Genomic DNA, 17,914 nt, shown 5'->3' on the forward strand with positions numbered 1-17,914 from the left:
TTAGAGCAATGTATGCCAGATCATAGTGTCAACATTTATCTTGTCATTCATTTGGGTTCTGGTCAACTCAGCCCTAGAATCCAAGGTAGATCAAATAGGTACCAGTATCAAGCTTGGGAGTTCACACACACCTCCCTGTACTTTAGATTAACTGGCCAATTCATATATTCTCATCAACCCTAACTCCCCATGGCCTAGGTCCTGATCATCAGCTTTATAATTCACAACTCATGAAATCTCCCAATGTCTTCCCCTCTTCACTCACATTTTCAAACTTCAGACCAGCCAGCCCCTCTCTCTCATCTCTAGCTTCTGGGGCCAGATCAGCAGGTGCCAATAGAACATGCCAAAATGCAGGCTGTGTCATCAGTGCGGCAGTTCCACCACTCCCACCCAAGTGGACCCAAGTGTCAGCACAGTGAGCGTACTAGGCTGCCGCCAGCTCCCTTAACTTCAGTCTGTCAGGAGCCATTCTCTGAGAGGAACACACTTCTCCCTGCTAAGATGACTCTAAAGGCAGGCAGCTCAAAATTCAAAAGGCCAAACCGATTTTTCTCCTACTCATTCTTTCAGTTGTTCTGGGTGGATCTGCATGTCTTTGCAAATAAGTGCAAAAGTACTGGTAGCAAAGGTTCTGGGTGAGGCTTCCATCCACACTGGTGAGAGCTTTCACTGCTCTCTCCAAACCAAACCAAACCAAACTCACTGCAGTTAAGTCAATTCTGACTCCCATTCAGCCTATAGGGCAGGGGGTAGAGCTGCCCTTGTGGGTTTCTAAGATTGTAACTCTTTACAGGAATAGAAAGCCACATCTTTCTCCCATGAAGTGTCTTGTGGTTTGAACTGCTGAACTTGCAGTTAGAAGCCCAGTGCGTAACTACTACACCAACAGGCCTCCAATACTCTACTTGGACTTAAAACAAAAACCCATTTCTTCAGGGAAAATTCCTAACTCCCCTTTTAACAAATCCAATAAGAATAGGCTGAATGTGAACATACAAGCTCTCTGTAATCATAAAACTGAGTATTTGTATCTATCGCACATGATACCTATTTATAACACTAGTCAGGAGAAACCTCTATCCAACAGTCAGCTAAACACATAAACCCAAATACATCATCCTTTTAAAAACACTCAGTTCAATGTTCTTTTCTCCACCCAGATTATCCCATTCGTATGTCTACGGACTTGGGCCTCTGTTAGGGTACATCCAGGAAACCCTGGCCTTCTTATTAACTGTTTTGTTTAACCAGCCTGGTATTTCCTTCAGGCCACTCCAGAGCACTTTCACGCCCTTGACATCTCTTACATTTCTTTCAAGCACTGCCATTGTTTTAGGTAGGTACCATCATGTAGGTTTCGACCTTATGCATCTATGCCAGGTTCTGCAATATCCTCACAGTTTTTCCCGTTGAGCCTCCTGTTGCAGCCATGGTACCAATCGATCGCATCGAGAGCCTTCCTCTTTTTCACTGTCCCTTTGCTTTATCAGACATAATGTCTTCCCCAGGGGCTGGTCTTTCCTGACATGTCCAAAGTGTGCCCATCTTAGACTCTTAAGGTGCACTATAGCTGTATTTCTTCCAAGACAGAGCATTTTGTCCTTTCAGCAGTCCATAGTAAGAATAACCAAAGGAATAATCTAAGAATCAAAATTTTCACTTCCCTTACCCTGACCTTTCTTTTGTAAAACCCCATGCTTTCATGAGCCTGGAGCCATTGCAGTTAATTCCACTCTTGACACCAACTGATGAAATGCCGTACGTCTGACCTCCTAGCTACACAAAGGGGGAGATTCCAATGCCACACCAGCCCAAGCTAATTGCCACAAGGCAGAATGCCTTGACCCTCTATCCTTTTTTTACCCTTATCTGATACCAACATCCCTCAGTTGGCACGCTACCTCTCTGTTGGGTTCAATAATGTATTGCAACGTCTTCAAAAAAACTTACAGGCAATGTTCATGGTTATAGAATTGCTTAAGGAAGCTAACCAGTTACAGAACGTTAAGGAAACAGGCTTTTTGGTCTGCATTGCCTCTTCTCACCCACGATGGTAGGCATCTCTTTCTTAGTGTTGCACCTCTGCCCTCTACCTCATGAGCTTAGCACTGCTCCTTTGCTTTGTCTTCTGTTCTCAGTGCCTTGGCCTCTGATACTTCTGGTGCCTCCACTACTTCAGGCAAGGATCTTACATGTGCTCACTCCTGGTGTTTCCATCTTGATTAACATGGAATGTTTCTGTCTGCAACTGTTATCATTCACTCTTATATACACAGTGCAATGGGAAAACCAACAAATTCCCTCAGTTAGCATTTCACATACCCTATTTGCTTGATATGGCCCCAAAATTTGGTGGGAGTTACAAAGACATGAATAGAAAAGCCATTCCAAGTAATTTCACTTCAACACAGCTGCCCTCACACCCTCCACCACTACAGGAACTCTTTCAAGGAAAAGCAGCTTGCCTCCCTGTAACACCTCTCCCTTATGGAAAGGTGAGAAAGTTACCATTGCGTCATTGCTTGCGTTATATAGCTATTAAACCACTGGCCTGAATCTTTTAGGAAAACAGTCGATTGCAGAAGGAGATCTTTGAAGTTGTGGAAAAGTAGTCAGATTCAGAGAAGCTGGTGCTGAAACTGCAGAATGACCTTGAGTTTGTGCTGAAGGACAAGGCAAGTGCTTCTGCTTATTCTGAGTCTTTCAACTAGAATCATGGTCAGTAGTGTGGGCCATGTCTTGAAAATGATACTTGGGTGATAGAACTTTGGTTTTTTTCCTTACAAAAATCCTGTAATGGAGAGAAATCTATATAATATCTTTTTCTTTCCCCTTTTCATGACAAGTCACTGTGACCTAGTGCTACCCCGCGTAGTATGGCCTCTGTACTGATAAAGCCAGGACCCACTAATAGTACTTGGGATTAGCCAGAGAGGCCAAAGGAGCACTTAGAGCGTGGTGCCATCATATGTCATCTACCCTAAGGACGTTGCTGGGAAGGGAGAAGTTGCACCAGAGACAAGGCAGAAGTGCATCCCAGCCACCACAGGCTCCGGGTCCTAAGAAAACGCTGTTGGTGGCAAGACCTTTTAAACAAGTTTGAAAGTAGGTAGACTGGATGCTTTTTTCTAGAGCTACTGGAAAGTAGAAGTTAGATTCCCAGAAGGAAAGTGAGGAGGTGGCCCCAGGAACCTGGCCCAAGAGGACCTGCCTTACCATTCTCTGTATTGTTGCTTTCTTTCTGGGTCTGACATCAGCTGGAACCAGATGGCACTGCACTCTTCTCTCAAGAACAGTTCATGGCGATCCTGAAGGAGTATGAATTCAAGTGCAGGGTATGTGCCAGGGAAGTTTGGGGGGCTGGGCCGGGGGGGTTCCCTCACCATCCTCAGCTCTACTGCACTCACTCTTTTGACTGCTGTGAGCAGTCACATATTAATCTTGTATTGGGTCTTACATGCCAGCATTTTGGTTGTTGGTACCCAAACCTTCACCTTTGCTCATTCCCATCCTCTTCCCCAACCATTTCTACACTGGGGCAGGGTCAAAGCTTATGGGGAACTTAGGGTTTTCTCTAAAAGCATGACCCTCTGGCTGCATCAGCAGGTCTCTAGACCTCTTGTGCAAAAAAGTCCAAAGAACTCTACTTCTTGTCTCATTGTACCTGCTAAGAGGGTGGTGTTCAACCATTAGAATGGACAGAACTGTAGGTGACCAGTGTCTGTGTAGCTCAACCTAGCTGATGGCTATGAGAGTGGCTGAGGTTTGAGCAGGCCATGTTCAGGCCCTCCTTTTGGAGGTTGAAAGAGGAGACCACTGAGAGTATCTTCTTGAAGAGACCGGGCTTCTACGTTTAGCCTTGATTCTGCTGAAAAGCCTCTAATTTGATGACGTCTACTTGCTGCGTGTGGAAGGTCAACTTGATATCTAAAAGTGGCCTCATGTTATAGCCACAAGAATGTCCCAAGAAACCAGGCCCAGTGCTCCAGACTTGACGGCTGCTATTCTTCTACTGTATATCTTTCTTTAAAAACAAAGTTGTTGTGTGGGTGTTTTTTAATCATTTTATTGGGGGCTCTTACAACTCTTGTTACAATCTATACATCAATTGTATCTGACATATCCGTACATATATTCTGTCTTTCTTTTATAGACATTTACTTTCCATGGAGCCCTTGGGATCAGCTCCTCTTTTTTTCTCTCCCTTCTCCTCCCCCAACCCCAACCCTCGTGGCCCCTTGATACATTGTAGATTGTAATTATTTTCAAATCTTACTCCGACCGCCATCTCCCTTCCCTTCTAGTTTCTGTTGTTCTCCCCCCTGACTGGGGGTGCGGGATTATATGCTATTCATTGCTATTGGTGTCCCCTCTCTCCCCACTTCGCCCCCCTTCCCCCTACCCTTTTGTTGTCTCTATTCCCATTCCTGTTCCTGGTTCCATGTGTCGTGAGTTTTATCTCTTGCCTATGCCTATGCGCATGCTCCCGTCTAGTCTAGATTGGGAAGCGGCACTGAGGTCGTGATAGCGGGGAGTGAGAAGCTGTTGAACTCATTGGAGTACAGTCCTTCATAGTACTGTGCAATTACCCTTTTGATTTTATTAGGGTTCATTGTAATGTCCCTTGTTTCATTCCTCATCCTTGCTATTGAAATTTGTTCCTTCCTTTCTTTGGTTAGGTTTTCCATGGTCTTTTGATTCTGTTAATCCTTTCAAAGAACCAGCTTTTAGCTGCATTTATTTTTTCCATAATTTTCTTGTTTTCCCTTTCATGAATCTCAGCCCTTTTTATTTTTCTTTTGCAATTTGTAGGATTATTCTGCTGACTGCTCTAATTGGTGTAAGTTTTGTGTCAGCACATCAATCATACGTCTCTTTCTTTTTCATGTGCTTACATATTACTATCAGACTTTCTCTGATAGCGGCCTTTGCTGTCTCAAAGGTTTTGGTAACTGTATTCTCATTGGTTTCTAGAAATTTTCTAATTGCATATCTTTCTGAGCCAGTAACCACTCCTTTTGCAATAGAGAGTTGTTTTTCTTACAATTTTTTCCCTTGTTTTCTTCATCATCCTTCTGTCGATTTTCAGCCTTATGTTATAGTGGTCGGAGAGAGAAGTCGGTATGATCTCTTTATGTTTGAATTTACACAGATTCAACTTATGTCCCAGCATGTGGTCTATCTTTGAGTATGTGCCATGGGGGGCTTAAAAAGAATATGAGGGTGTTTTTGCATTTTGGTGGAGAGTTCTGAAAATATCTATCAGGTCAAGTCATTTAATCATAATGTTTAGATCTGTTGCCTCCTTGTTAAGCTTCTTTCCTTGTGATCTTTCTCAGAGAATGGTGTATTAAGGTCACCTACTATAATTGTTAGCCTGTGATTTCTTTTATCATCTTTTGGAGTGTTTGATAAATTTTGTGGACGTCGTGTTGAACATGAATATATTTATTATGTTCACTGGTTCTTCATCTACTGTTCCCTTGAACATTATATAGTGCCCCTACCCCTTATGTCTTGTTATGGCTTGTACCTTGGGAACTATTTTTACAATCTGAGGTTAGGATTGCAACCTTTGCTTTTTTTGAATGGCCGTTTTCTTGGTATATTTTTCTCCAGCCTTTGATTCTCAGCCTATTTTTGTCTGTAATCATAAGATGTGTATCCTATAGGTAGCAGCCCAAGGGGTTGTGTTTTCTAAGTCAGGCTGCTAACCTCTGCCTTTTATTGGCTGAGTTCTGTCCATTGTTATTCAGGGTTATTATATCCAGCTGTGGACTCTGTGATGTCATCTTGTACCTTTTGTGTTGAATGTTTTCCTACCTCCCTTTCTTATCAGTGTGTTGTGCATTTGTGTGTGGTTCATTCTGCCTTTCTTTGCCACTGTTATCTTGGGGGCTGTTTACTCTTTGTTTACATCTGGGTGGAGTTGTTTTATGTGGCAGTCTCTTGTTTTTGTTTGGTGAGTGATGTTTTTCTGCCCATACCGGTTAGATAAGGATCTTTTGTAGGGCTAGTTTCTTTTATCGTAGTCTTTGAGTTTTTCCTGTCTGGGAAGACTCTAACTTCTCCATCTATCTTGATAATTTGGCTGGATAGAGTATTCTTGGGTTTGTGTTATTTTCTTCAATTTCTCCTCTTCACAGTGTCCGCTGATTGGTCTCAACAGACTCTTGTTTGAGTTCCTTTATAGGTAACTGTTTCTATTTTCCCTAGCTGCTCTTATGAGTCTGTCCTTTTCCTCTAAGTTGGATAGAATAGCTGTTATATGCCTTGGTGATTTCTTCTTGGGAATTCAGTCCAGCTGGTGTTATTTTGGCCTCCTGAATAGTTGCCTAGTTTTCATTTATTAATCTGGAGAAGTTTTCCCCTAAGAATTTCTACACTATTTATTATGCCATTGACTCTTTTGTTGTGCCTTGTTCAGGTAGTTCAATTATTCAGATGTTGTTCTTCATAGCATCAAACATGGCTCTCAGCTTTTCTTCAGTTTCTTTGATTATCTTGGCTAACTGCCTTTCCCATTTGCTGAAGTCTGCCTGTTTATCCTCTAGGCCACTGGTGCAATTCTCTGCCTCATCAAGTCTTTTGGAGAAGTCTGTGAATTCACTACTGGATTTGGTTATCTTGTCCCTGAGGTCTTTTATTTCCCTTTGGTGCGTGGCCTTTATCTCCTCTATCATTTCATCCTTTTTTTATATTGCTTCCCTCATATTCTGTATAACTCCAAGCAGAAATCCTGAAGATTGCTTTCTGTTTGCAGATCAATGTCTGCTTCTACTATACATGTCATTATGTTCAGGACTTCTGGCATTGCCTTTTGTTTCTCCTGTTTTTTCATTGAGGTTTTTGTGGCTGGTTGCTGTTTGTGTTGTGTTGTTTTAGAAGAGCCTGGTGCCATTTTTCAGAAAGTCAACAAGCACTGGTCTCCTACTTTGGAAAACTCATTGGAGTGCGTCATTGAACTGCCTGCAGCTAAATGTACTAGGTCAGGCTACCACTTTTTCCTCCTGTGGTTTTACTCCTTACCTAGCCAACCCGTATCCTGTTATTTAGAGGTTACGTTGGATGGTCCTCTCATGGGACTCTGGTTGGGTGATTGTGGACTGGGGAGGATGACACTGCACTGGATGATATTACAGGAAGCCATGGTGGTGTGGCCCACAGCGGCTTGGAACACCTCAGGGGAAGTGCGGGGGTGCTTCCTGCAGCGGGATTGCCACATAGTGTTGATGGGTGTACCCACTTTAGTGTAGAGCACTGCAGATAACAGACGGAATTGTTCTAGTAGCAAGATCTCCCATATAGGTCACACAGATGCTCCCACAGCAGTGTGGCACACTGGAGAGGGCTCACACAGAGCTGTCTTAAGTTGTGTAAAGCACGGCAGCAAGTAGGAGGAAGTTCCCTCAGCCATGTGGGACCACAGAGGACGGGGAGGGGCCCAGGGACCCTCCCAGCCACATGGTGCACCGTGGAGGGTGGTTGGGATTTCCATCATCTGCTTACAGGGCTTTGGAGGGTTAATGGGAGTTCTCCTAGATGTTTTAAGGGGAGATTCCCCCATTTGAGGTGTGGCAGAAGACAGGCAAGATTTCCCCAGCTGCTTGTAAGGCTACAGAGGGCAAGTGGGCAGGAGCTGCCCCAGCTGAGTGGAGGATGGATGCAGTTGCTCTAGGCAAAGAGCAGTGACCTGGAGCCCAGCAGTGACATGTGAAAGGAAAGACAAGAAAGAAAAACGACCAGGTGGTGGGTACCGAGGCCAATTAGACTGTGGAAGAAGGGAGAGAGAAATAACAGCCCCAGTCACCTGACTGTGGGGCTGGAGGGGTTTAAACCCTGCTGAAAGGCAGCAGTAAGCTGTGGTTGTGTTGAAGTTAAGCCTTTGTGCTGGCCAAGAGAGCTCAGATCCAGCCGAGACTGTGGCAGGGGAAAGGCTAAGCCATAGCCAACCTCTACAGTAGTAGCCCAAACCCCACAGCTCTTCAAGACCTAGTGTCTGCTCATCTTTAAGATGCTCTGCCTGTGACCCAGAAGAGTGATATTTCCCTCTCAGTGACTCTCCTCCACTGATTTCTGCAGAGTCCCTCTGGAATGCTACTCCATCACCATCTTGCCACACAGACCTATTCATCTTTTTCTTATTGAAGTGTTTCAATTACGTATATCATTGCCAAAATCTTTTTCCTAATCTGTAGATAACATTTTTACTTTTTTGATGAAGTTTTTGTTTTACTTTTCTTAAGTCCCAGACTTCAATTTTGTCTTCTGTTACGTGTGTATCCTTCATTAATATTTGACATTTTGTGTATCCCCTGCAATAGGACTCTTAAGTTTGTCCATGTTTTCTCATTGATTTTCTGGTATTTATTTTTAGATATTTGATCCATATTATATGTTTTTGTGGGGGTGTGGGGCATTAGTCTTATTTAATTATTCTGCAAGTCGAAATCCAATTTTTCCTGCACCATTTGTTAAAGAGACTCATCTTTATGTGGTTATTGTAAATGGTATTGATTCCTTGTTTTCTTTTCCGGAGTTATCTTTGTTAGTATGCAAGAATCTTGTTGATTATTATATGTCAATTTTGTTTCCTGCCATGTTGCCAAATCTTTTTATATTTTCTAGCAATATTTTTGTTGAGCCTTTGGTGCCTTCTATGTATAGAATCAGATCATCTGCAAATAGTGACAGTTTTACTTCTTTGCCCATTTGGATTTTTGAAACTTCTTTTTGTGTCCTGATAGCTCTGGCTAACTTCCAGTACAATGTTGAATAAGAGTGTTAATAAGGAGCATTGTTGTGTATTTCCATCTGAAAGAGGAATGAGTGCTTTCAGTTTCTCCCTATTGAGTAAGATGCTGGCAGTTGGTTTTTCATATATGTCCCTGATTTCATTGAGAATTTCCCTTCGAATCCTATTTTTTAGTATTTGTATCTAGAATGGCTGTTAGATATTATCAAATACCTTTTCTGAATCAATTGAAATGCTCATGTGGTTGTTTTTCTTTTTTATATGGTAGATCACATTCATTATTTTTCTCATTTCAAACCATCTTTGCATCCCTGGAACCAATCTCACCTGCTGTGGTTCTTTTGCTTAGCTTTTTGATAGATTGTTGGATTCTGTTGGCCAGGATTTTGAGATTTTGACCCTATATTCATAAGGGATATTGGTTTACAGTTTTGTTTTGTTTGAAATATTTATTTCTGTTGACAAATAAATGAAATTTTGTCTTAAAGCATGGTGCAGCATGGGTAACAATGTTCACTCACGGTACTCACATGTGGGTGTATCTGCATGTGGGCGGACCCACCTAGAGACAGATAGAGGAGTGGTGTCTTGGTTCCTAAGAACATTGGTAACACAGAAAAATATGAGAAAAAAGACAAAAAGGATGGTAATAGAAATAAATTAATAAAAATATCTATTAAAGGCAACAAAAGAGAGACAATGGGAAGAAAACATAAAATTTAAATTTACAAGACATATTTTTGTTTTAAATTCTATACCATTGGCTAAATTAATTACACTATCAATAAAATTGCCTTATGCCCAAGGGGATGATTGATAATGTTCTCTAACAGAAAATAACAATTATATCTCTGAGGTGAACCAGAGCCAGATGAACCATAAATATGTGAATGGATTTTGAGCTTGCACTTAATTCTAGCCTCAATCTAAGTACAATTAGTTCTTATGAAATGGCCCTATTTGATGCTCGTCCTCATGAAGAAATCACTCAAGACATGAATGCTATAGGAAAGTGTAATGAAGAAACTAGATGGTGCCCACCTATCAGAAAAAAATAGCCTCTGGGGTCTTAAAAGCTGGTCTTAAACAGCCATCTAAGTGAGGGATCAACTAAGTCCATGTGGAAGAAGCACACCAGCCTGTAAGATCCTAGGATTTTAACTCATGAAATTCAAATCTGAAGGAGGGAATGATATCAGCTTCAATTATGAACACCTGGTTTTAAGGTTGTGGATAACATTTGCAAGCTCTGGGGAATCCTCTCTGACCAGAGCCATGGGATGTGAACAGCCCTGTTATCAGACAGATAGCATTGTAAAATTGGTTATTGCAGATGTATTTAAGTTAAAATTTATACATCTCCCTTTTGACTCATTTTAAATATATTCCAGTTCTTTTAACCTCTGCTTTCTTTTCTAGAGCTTTTTTTAATCTGTTTTTTTTTTGTTATTGTTGTTAGGCTTTTAAAAATACATTTTTCTGTATATGAAATCCAGGATAACTAAATCTATATAGACAATGGTTTTGGGGGCTATGGCAGGGGAGGTTGGGGGAAATAACATGAATACAATAAAGAAAAAATGTTCTAAAATTGATTGTGGTGATAATGATTATTACAATTTATCTTAATATAATTGAGCTATTGTATGACATGTGAGTCATATGCCAATAAAAGTGTTTTTGTAAATGAATTAAAACAATTTTTCCAAGCTGTTCTCAGCCTGCTAATTGTTTCTGTCTTGGAAATTTCAACGACAATATGTTCCAGTGTTTTCTTTTGGGATCTGTGGTGTTTTGGGTTCTCTCTGCTTCCTGGAGAATTATTTTCTCCTCCTCTGTTCTGTTAAGGAAGTATTATTCCGGAATTTCTTATATGGATAGAATCCCACTTCATTCTTATGTTTTCTTCAGATTCTTTTGTTCTTTTAGCTGATTGTATCACTCATAAATTGGAGTTAAGAGATATGCCTTCAAACTCACCAATTCAGCTTTCCATTTCTTCAATTCTCTTACTCTGTTCTTCTAAATTGTTGCCTAATTCTCTTATCTTAATATTTTCTGCATTTCTTTTTAGAGGTTTTTGTTGAAGATATCTAGCTTTTCTATTCTGACCATTGTTCTCGCAAACTCTTTGTTGAAAGTACATGACAACATTTTTCTGAATTCAATTTATGATAGTTTCAGAGCCTGTTCTTTTTAAGAAAATTCCTTGAGATCTGAGTGTTGTTCATTTGTTAATCCTTCTTCTGATGAATCAGGAGTGACTGCTGCCACTGCAGCATCGTGGCCGGGTATTACGGTTGGGAGGGCTGCTAGATTTTGTGGGAGTCGATGACTTTGTTGAGTAGTGCCAGAAATGAATAATAGAAGAGGGACGGGGGAGGGAAAAAAGGCTTTGGGCAGTAAAAGGCTGTACTAAGAAAAGTTGGGAGGGGGAGGAACACTGTACTTGAGTGTATTCTTCCCTAAGGCCAAGAGCTTCTTAACATAGTCCGTCAAAGCACAGGCAATCTTCAGGAAAACCATCATGGTGCCAAGTTTGTCCTTGGGATAGCCTAGGCTGGTCCTTTGGGACCTATGCTCCGGGAACTGTGCAGGCCAGCTTGCTTGGAGAGCTGGAAGTCACATGGGACCTGCGTGCTTATTACACGTGAAGCTTTGGACCCTGCTCACAATGATAGTCTTTGAGGAGTGGAGCTGGGTTGCTGTAGCCAGCAGTGCAGAATGGAGCTACAGATGGGTAGCAGGAGACCACTGGGCGCCTCTTCAGTGGACCTGCTCTTTCCTTCCCTTCTCTGCTTGCTCCCACAGTCTCTGATATATGGAAGCCTCCTTTTACTTCACTTTCAAGCCATTGTCTGAGATCACAGGCCACCTGTCTTTTCTTAGGGCCTAGTCTATCCTGGTTGTTACATAAGGATCTACCTGTGTGTATGTGTTCAGTTGGACATGTTCTAGTCCCCTTTCTTTAATGTTTTTAAAAGTTTCTATAGAACTGGTGTCAGCACTTCTGAATTTTTTATGAAATATCCCAGTGAAGCCATCTTGCCATTGACTTTTCTTTTTATATATATTTTTGGTCTTTTTGAAGGGGTGGAGCAGGGGGTTAATCACATTCTGAATTGCTTATTTCATAATTACTCTGCTTAAACCTATTTCTATTCATATTAGTTTAGATATGTCGTATATTTTCAGGAATTTGTCCCATTCATCTGCACTTTCAAATCTGTTGCAGTTCTTTTTCATAGTGTTATGATTCTTTATTCAATGAATATGTTGTGTTGTCTCCAGATTCATTTCTTTTGATTATTTGCCCTCCCCCCGCCCCCCCCCCCCCAGTATATCCAGTAGTTTGTTTCAGTGATTCTTTTCAAAGAACCAACTTCTGGTTTGATTGATTTTTTTCTGTTGTTTAACTGTATTCTATTTCATTTCTTTCTCACTGGTATTTATTATTCATTTCAGCTAGTATCTTTGGCCTCTTGCTCTTCCTTTCCTTTTTGTTCAAGTTTTCATTTAAACAATTGATTTTCATCCATCTTTTTAAATATGGGCATGTATTGCTATGAATTTCCCTCTGAGAATGGTTTGTGCTGTGTCCCAAAGGATTTGGTATGTTGTGCTTTCCTTTATATTTGATACCAAGTATATTTTTATTTCACTTTTAATTTCTTACATAGAGAAATTGTTTTCTAGTCGTACAATATTTAATTTTGGTATAATAATAATTATTCATTTTTATTCTTCCTGTGATTGATTTCTTACTTCATACCATTATGGTCAGAAAGTATGCTTTGTATGATTTTAATGTTTTAAAACTTGAGATTTGTGGCCTAATCTGTAGTTGGTTCTGGAAAAATTATCCTGTGAAAATGTCTGCTGATGATGGATGGAGTGTTCTAAGTTAAATTGGCTTATGATTTTCTTTATGTTCTTAATGTCCTTATTGATTCACTTTTTAAATGTTCTGTCGAGAACTGAAATTGAAGGTTTCAAATCTACAAATATTAATAGCGGCACTGTAATTTTTTTCTTTGATATTAGTGTTTGTGTCATGTTTTTGGACAGGTTAGGTGAATATATGCTAATAATTGTTGTATCTTCTTGAAGTATTAGCCCTTTTATTATGTAATAGCCTTTATCAGTATGACCACACTCCTTTTTTTGGGTGCTGGTTGCACGGAACATTTTTTCCATCCTTTATTTTCAGTCAGTTTGTGTCCTAATGTGAATGTGTGTTTTGTGTAGGTAACAAAAAATGAATCATGTTTTTTATCCAGTCTATCACTCTGCCTTTTGTGTCAATATTTTGGCTATTTACATTTTCTTCATTCTTTTAGCTAATTGGGTTTTGAGTTTCTTTTATCTGGTTTCTCTTTTTATCAATTTTCCTGTTATTTTTTGTATTTAGCATCTTTTGTTATGAGCTTTAATTCCTCTTTACATATTCTCTTAGTGGTTACTACAAATATTATACTATACAACATGCAATTACAGTAACATTTAGCATGCAATCAACAATGAATGTGAAATATTAAGTATTCCTGGTTTACTGTTCCCTCTCCTTTTTCTGTTGGTGAACCTCCAGTGACAGTAATGTACACCCTACATCCAGTAGTCGTAATATGTACTTATTTTCTGAGATCTCTGTCTGACTCCTTCCTCCCCCTTTGTGTACATTTGAGTGTTTGATTAATGTTCTTTCCTTTCCATTTAGAAAACTTCCTTAAGTACATGTAGGGCTGGTCTGGTATTGCCAAATTCCCAAGGCTTCTGGTTATTTGGGACTCTTCTTCCCTGTTTCAAAGAAATGCCTTGACTTAGTGCTTTTCTGTTGTTTCCTTTTTAATTAAAGTAGGGCGATGCCATCTATCGGTTGGCGTGTGTCACATATTGGTATAAGGAGCCCTGGTGGTGCAGATTGGTCTGATACTGCTAACCACAAGTCAGCAATTCACATCCATCTTTCTCTGTAGGGGAAAGATCAAGCTATTGCTCCCATAAACATGTACGCTCTCAGAACTCTAGGGTAAAAAAAGAAACCAAGAAACCATGGGGAGCAGTTTTACTCTTCCCATAGGGACACGAACAGTCAGAATCAACTTGAAGGCAGTGGGTTTTTACCTGTTGTTATGGAATTAAAGAATTTCCGATTTATTACCAAAGGTTTATAATTCATTACTGTGCTTAGATTTCTGGTGTTCAAATTGTGCCAGACAGGTCAACCTATCTGCTAAGTTTTTGCACTGCACCATCATTGTTTTGGTTGTTTTATTACGTGGTTCCTGAGATACTCCAGATTTACCTTGTACATTGCTGCCATTTACCCCAGAATCTGCCATTTCTCCAATGACTGCCGGTTCATTTGACAAGAGAATGATTCTTGAGGTCGATTAGGTTACCAGATGGGCTCATTGCTACAGGGATATCCTTGCTTGTTGGCTGAACTCAGTGTCTTACACTCATTCTACAGAAGGAGAAATAGCATGACTTTTCCCCCTGCGTAGCGCCCATTCTTTTCCAAATTTTAGCGTAAAGTTTCACTGTAATTTACAATGCATATTGCAAAGCACAACAACCATGCTTCTTCCCATTGTCGCTGAATTTTCCTCCAATTTAGCTATCATTTTAACTTTCTTTCTCTTTCTCTCAGCTGGTAATCTTTGTTTTCTCGATGAGGCTGCCCTTGGCAAATATAAGATTTTAGTCAGATCGCTTTCAGTGGCAGTTTTTACTGCTATTGTGGACACTACAATGGATTTATCAAATGTTCTTTCTCTTTAAGCATCATTTCAGCTTTTTCTTTTTTTTCCCAACTGTCCATCTTGATTTTCCTGGTGAGGCTGCCTTTGATAAAAGGAAATATAAGATGGTAACCCGCTATCTTTGGTTTGATACTTTTTTCTGCTGTGTATTTTGCTGGACACCATAATGGCTTTCTGTGGCCTCTGTAAGAAACCCAGAGTCCTTTGTTCTTAATGCTGTCATAGACCTTAGTGGACTTGCTACTTCACAAGACTTTCCCCAGATTCCTTATCACCTTCAACATCCACAGCCACCCACTTAAGCAAGTGATAACTTAAAAACAGTAGTCTGACTTCCATCCTTCCAGAGAGCCACCAAGTAGACGTGCTAAGGCCCTGCTGCTCCAGCTCAGGCTCCACACATCTCTACCAGTTGTAATGGACTATGCTCCTAGGTTTTGTGTTACTAAATCTCAAGACAGAGAGACTTCGACTCGTTGTATATCAGGCATCAGCTTTCTCACACTGCTGAGTGGTAGGGATGTGTCTAAAGGAGTCCTAGTGGTACTTAGTGGCTATGTTTGGGTGCTGTTAAAATCTAGGTCAGTCGTTCAAACCCATCAGCCAGTCTGTGGGAGCGAGATGAAGCCGTCTGTTCCTGTAAAGATTTTCCACCTCAAAAACCGAAAGAAGTAGTTCTCTGCCCTATATGGTCGTTGTGAGTCAGAATCAACTTGTTATCAGCAGTGGACATTTTCAGAATACCTATTTGGAATATAAGAAGAACCACACAAGAAGCAGGCCACCAGATAAATATGACTGTGGATGCTGCTTCCAAGATCCGTGCTGCCCAGTGGAAAGGGAAATGAGCTGCAAGTGCACACAGTTGACGCATCCCACTGCCGACTGCGAGGCTGGCAGTTTGAGTCCACCCACATTGAAAGGGATATTGAAAGAAAGACCTGGTGATCTACTTCTGAAAAATCACCATTGAAAACCCTGTGAAGCACAGTTCTACCCTGACACCCATGGGATTGGTAGTACTACTCAACCGGGTGCCTAGCAAGACACCATTCTTTGTGGGATTTTTCCTATTTTAATTACCATCCATTGCTTTTTATTTTTTTAATCATTTTACTGAGGGCTCCTACAACATTTATCACAATCCATACGTACATCCATTGTGTCAAGCACATTTGTACATTTCTTGCCATCATCATTCTCAAAATATTTCTTTCTGCTTGAGCCCTTGGTATCAGCTCCTCCTTTTTCCCCTCCCTCCTAACCCTTCTCCCTCATGAATCCTTGATAAATTTATAAATTATTATTATTTTGCCATGTCTTACACTGTCCAGCATCTTCCTTCACCCACATTTCTGTTGTCTGTCCCCCAGGGGGTGGTTATATGTAGATCCTTGTGATCAGTTCCTGCTTTCTACCCCTCCGTCCCTCCACCCTCCCTGTTTCGCCGCTCTCACCACTGGTCCTGAGAGGGTCATCTGTCCTGGATTGCCTCTGTTTCCAGTTCCTGTGTGTACCAGTATACATCCTTTGGTCTAGCTGGATTTGTAAGGTAGAATTGGGATGATGATAGTGGGGAGGAGGAAGCATTAAAACTAGAGTAAAGTTGTATGTTTCATCATTGCTACACAGCACCTTGACTTGCTCATCTCCTCCCTGCGACCCTTCTGTGAGGGGATCGCCACTTGCCTACAGATGGGCTTTGGATCCCCACTCTGCACTGCCCCTCATTCACAGTGATAATAATATTTTTGTTCTTTGATGCCTGATACCTGAACCCATCAACATTTCATGATCACACAGGGTAGTGTGCTTCTTCCATGTGGGATTTATTGCTTCTCAGCTAAATGGCCTCTTTATTTTTAAGCCATTAAGACCCTAGGTGCTATATCTTTTGATAGCCAGGCACTACCAGCTTTCTTCACCACATTTGCTTACGCACCTGTGTTGTCTTCAGCGATCGTGTTGGGAAGGTGAGCCTTATGGAATGCCAGTTTAATAGAACAAGTGTTCTTGCATTGAGGGAGTACTTGAGTAGAGGCTCAATGTCCATCTGCTACGTTAATACTATAAATATATGCACATAGATCGATTATTTCCCCATTGTCATATATAAATATGTTTGCATATGTACATGCCTGTATTTAGACCTCTATAAATGTCCTTTGCCTTCTAGTTCTTTCCTCTATTTCCTTTTACTTTTATCTTGTCCCACTATCATGCTCAGCCTTCATTTGGGTTTCAGTAATTCCTCTCAGTTACATTACCCTTGAACAAGCCCTACCAGGCCTTTTACACCCTCCTCATCACTGATTTTGGATCACTTGTTATTCCATTGTCCCTGGGATTTATTAACACCACTTCCTTTCCCCCACCTCTCCCTCTACTATGTCCCCTGGAACCTTTGGTCCTGTTGTTTTCTCCTCCAGATTGTTTATCCAGACTCTTTTATCTAGACAGACCTGCAGAGATAATACTATGCACAAACCAAGACAGAGCAAAACAAAGCAACAAAAAAGAAAATAGTTCAAGGTCTATTGACATTTAGGAGTGTTTTCTGGTGGAGTCTGATGGAGTGCCACACCATGGCCCCAAAGTCTATTTTTGGTATTCCCTCGAGACGTCCTTGCTCTGCTCCCCTTGCTGTTCTGTTGCACGCCTTTAGTGTTTTGCCTCGGTGTGGTGGGGTCTGATCAGGCATAATTCCCTCACTGTGTATCCAGTGTTGTCCCCTATAGGGCTATGGGCCAGTGAGGGATGTCATGTCTCATAGTGGGGTTGACCATATGGCCCTCTCTAGCTATTGGCTGCTCTGAGCAGGGATATCATCTTCAAGTCTTGGTGGGCCAGGATGTGCTCCACTCTCTCTTCCTCCCCCCTCATTTGCTCCTGTGTGCTCTGATCAGACATGTCCCTCTCCCTGTGCTGTAGCTTCAGTGCTGCCCCTAAGGTAAATTCTTCAGGGGGCAGGGGTGGTTGTCCACATAGTTGGGATTGGGACCTGTCTCTCAGACCCCTCTACTGGTTCCCTGCTTCATGCCAGTATGTTGCATTCACATCTTAGAGCACCGCTTTGTAGTCTGGTCCCTCTTTCCCTGAGAAGATATGAATAATACACTCCCCTTGGGGGAGTTAGTGCCCTGTTCCCCAACTACTCATTTGTTTTTGTTTTTTCTCTCTTTCCCCTTCCTTTTTAGTTGTCTACCATATGTATTCCTGGATTTGGTCTGGTCCCTGCCATACTCCCTGAACCTGAACCCAGGAATGTTTATATACAATAGTTTTTTCCCTAAGCCCGTTTTGCACTTTTTTTTTTTAAGCTTTCCTCATCAGACTCATATAGTACTTCTCATTTTCTGCTTGGCTTACTTCGCTTAGTATAATTTCCTCC

At 41.2% G+C, this 17,914-nt stretch overlaps 1 pseudogene; it reads left to right on the forward strand.

Annotated features, from left to right (window-relative positions):
* The window catches only part of LOC142435967 (ninein-like protein), a 135,925-nt pseudogene that overhangs the window by 105,771 nt on the left and 12,240 nt on the right, over positions 1-17,914 (forward strand).

The sequence above is a fragment of the Tenrec ecaudatus genome, unplaced genomic scaffold (genome assembly GCF_050624435.1).
Source record: "Tenrec ecaudatus isolate mTenEca1 unplaced genomic scaffold, mTenEca1.hap1 Scaffold_100, whole genome shotgun sequence".
Lineage (NCBI taxonomy): Eukaryota > Metazoa > Chordata > Mammalia > Afrosoricida > Tenrecidae > Tenrec > Tenrec ecaudatus.